Source organism: Malania oleifera, chromosome 8 (assembly GCF_029873635.1).
Source record: "Malania oleifera isolate guangnan ecotype guangnan chromosome 8, ASM2987363v1, whole genome shotgun sequence".
Classification (NCBI taxonomy): domain Eukaryota; kingdom Viridiplantae; phylum Streptophyta; class Magnoliopsida; order Santalales; family Ximeniaceae; genus Malania; species Malania oleifera.
In genome coordinates this window covers 86995683-86998858 of record NC_080424.1, presented here as the reverse complement: position 1 = coordinate 86998858, position 3176 = coordinate 86995683, and the positions used below count along the sequence as shown (strand labels likewise).

General features: G+C 36.0%; 1 non-coding gene across 1 annotated transcript; it reads right to left on the bottom strand.

Moving 5' to 3' along the window:
- Window positions 1–2402: 2402 nt before the first annotated feature.
- On the bottom strand, window positions 2403–2509 carry LOC131163168 (small nucleolar RNA R71). Its single transcript, XR_009138946.1, has one exon. It is a non-coding gene; the product is annotated as a small nucleolar RNA R71 (small nucleolar RNA).
- Between the last annotated feature and the right edge of the window lie 667 nt (window positions 2510–3176).

Here is a 3176-nt window from a genome sequence, read left to right as displayed (position 1 = left end):
TATCATTGGAGTCGGTTTGATAAAAATTTGAATTCATTGTACTGGGAGGAGTTATTGATTGTTATTTCAAATTTGGGAGCGGATTACAGTACTATTCTTTGTTTCTAGCCAGTTTCTAGGCTATATTAAAATAAATTATCACTTCTTAATTTTAAACTTTGGCCTAATTTTATTTAATTTTTACCAATTTTAGGTCCCACTGTGGTCATTTAATTTTATTGCATATTTGAAGAAAAGAAAGAAATTTTTTGGAAATTAAATTCGGAATTAAAAATGTTGGAAAAGTCGTGCACTACACAAGGAGACGTCGTATGCACTACGCAGGTCGTGAGCATGAAGAGGTGTTGTGTACATGAGCTGGAGTCCAATTAAAGTGCCATGCATGCTTATGAATAGAAGCCGTGTACAAGCCATGCAAGAAATAAAAGTGGGGAGTCGTGAGCTATTAAATAATCGCGGGCTTGTGCGTGGTTTTAAAAGAAAATAATAATAATAATAATAATAATAATAATAATAATAATAATAATAATAATAATAATAATAATAATAATAAGCAAGTCATGCACGTGAAGACAAGTTAAAGTCTGTGAGTTGGGTTTTGGAATTAAAGGGGAGAATGAAATTGGAGGTGGGCCTTAAAATAAGAGGTGAGTGGGCTTCAACCTGTGAGTTGGAAATTGAATGCCAAAACAAAAAGCAAAAGAGGCGCTGGAGGACTTGGAGAGAGGGACCTCAGGTTAATGGGTCTGTGTGTAGGAGTTGGAGCCAAATTGAAAAAAAGAAAAAAAAAAGAAAAAAAAGAAAAAAAAGAAGTCGAATCTTGATGTGACTTAGCCATGCAAGGGAAGGAGGGTGCGCTGGGTTGGAGTAAAGGATGGCAGGCCGGTTAAAATAAAATATAGGATTTTCTAAGGAAGGGGAATTTGAAGGCAGCAAGGAGGGCTAGCAGAGGAGTGAGCAGCCGCAGCAGGAAGCCAAGCGCCACCGGGGAGGTCTTCTTTGGGAGAGACGAACACAAACATCAAAGTGGGGAGTGGCTGGCTGCATAGAAAAAAAATGATCCTTGGGGGAATAGGAAGGCTGCACACGATGGCTATGCTGTGTGTGATTTTTCTTCCATTCTCCGGAGAAAAGAAAAGACGGTGAATTCGTTTATGTGGGATTTTATTTTCAGCCTGAACTAATTTTCTTATTTCTAGGAAAATGATGTAGTTTAGTTTCAAACTATGCTTGCTTGCCTATGCTAATCTGAAGTAAGTTTCTTCCATGTTTTTCTAATTTTTTTTGAGCTTATCGCTTCTGATTAATTGGCTATTAATTAGATGATTTTGATAATGTGATTTGTTATCGAGAAAGGGAATTATAAGATAGATCTTGGATATTTTGACATAGGTAATTATAGAGATCGAGAGACTTGTATGAACTTATGTAGTATTAAAATCATGGGTCTTTTTGCGTTCTTGTTTTATTAATTTGCATACTCTTGAATGATTAACAAGAATAGTTTCCAATTGACTATCGAAAGAGGCTTTTGGATGAATTTGAGATTTGCTAACAAATAGAGAAAAATAATTCCTATTAGTTAGATGAGAAGAGCATAGTGAGAGACCAGAATTTCTTTTCTAAATAAAGTCAAAATTAGTATAATTTTGGTACTTGGTAAAAGTAAGTCACCAATCCTGGAGGATGATACTCTTCTCATCACTTTACCATAAAACTACGATATTGTGCACTTGTAGTTTTGCACCGATCAAGTTTTTGGCACCGTTGCTGAGGATTGATTTTTTTTCTTATTTTTGCCAATATTGATACAAAGCAATCTTAGTTTTAATTTAGATTTTATTTTATTTCTTTTCTTTTCTTTTAGTTTTTTTTTTTCTTTTTTTCTTTTTTTCTTTAGGTGTATTTTTTATGTTGGATGTGCCGTGCTAGAACCTGTGAAATTACTCCTTTTGATCCAAAGATTGAAAGAACTCTTAGAGCACTAAGAAAGAATAAGGTACTAGCCATGGAGAACGGACAAGAGAATGTGCAACCACACATCTTGAAAGATTATGTACGGCCAGTTGTAAATGACAACTACTCGGGTATTAGACGCCAGACCATTAATGCCAACAACTTTAAGCTTAAACCTGCCTTGATCAGCATGGTGCAGCAAACCCAATTCAGCGGATCACCACTTGATGATCCTAATATTCATTTGGCGATGTTTATGGAGATTTGCGACACTGTAAATATTAATGGTGTTACTGAAGACACCATTAAACTGAGATTGTTCCCTTTTTCTTTGAGGGACAAGGTAAGAGGTTGGCTACAATCTCTACAACCGAGAAGTATCACTAGTTGGCAGGACATGGCAGAAAAGTTGTCGAGTTAAATTCTTTCTACCTACAAAAATAGCCCAACTCAAGAGTGAGATTGATCAATTCAAGCAAAATGATTTTGAATCACTCTATAAAGCTTGGGAAAGGCATAAAAATTTGATTCGACGTTGCCCACAACATGGATTGCCGGATTGGTTGCAAATTCAGATGTTCTGTAATGGGTTAAATGGGCAAACTTGGACTTAAGTTGATGTTGCATCTAAGGGAACTTTGATGTCAACGATAGCTAAGGGTGCTACTTCTTTTTTGGAAGAAATGACCTCAAACAACTATCAATGGCCAATCGAAAGAACCATGGCAAAGAAATTTGCTGGGATTCATGATTTGGAGTCATTTACTATCCTTTCAGCTTAAGTTGTTTCTCTATCCTATCAGATTTATGCTTTGACCACCCAAAGGATTCCAAAAAGTGCAAAATATATGGCAACTACAAGTAGGACAGATCTGAGCAATGAAACGAGTCAAGAACAGGTTCAATACATCAACAATCGGAACTACAACTATCGTGGCAATCCTATGCCACAATATTACCATCCAGGGCTTTGAAATTATGAGAATTTGTTTTATGGAAATACAAAGAATGTGCTGCAACCTCCTTCAGGACTTGATAGTCAACAAAACGAGAAGAAGATGTCACTTGAGGATGCCATGGTTTTATTTGTTGAGGAGACAAAAACAAGGTTTAAAAAGACTGATTCACAGTTAGATAACATTAAGACTCATTGTAATAATATGGGAGCCACTATGAAGAATCTTGAAATGCAAATTAATTGGGCAACTGGACATGACCAT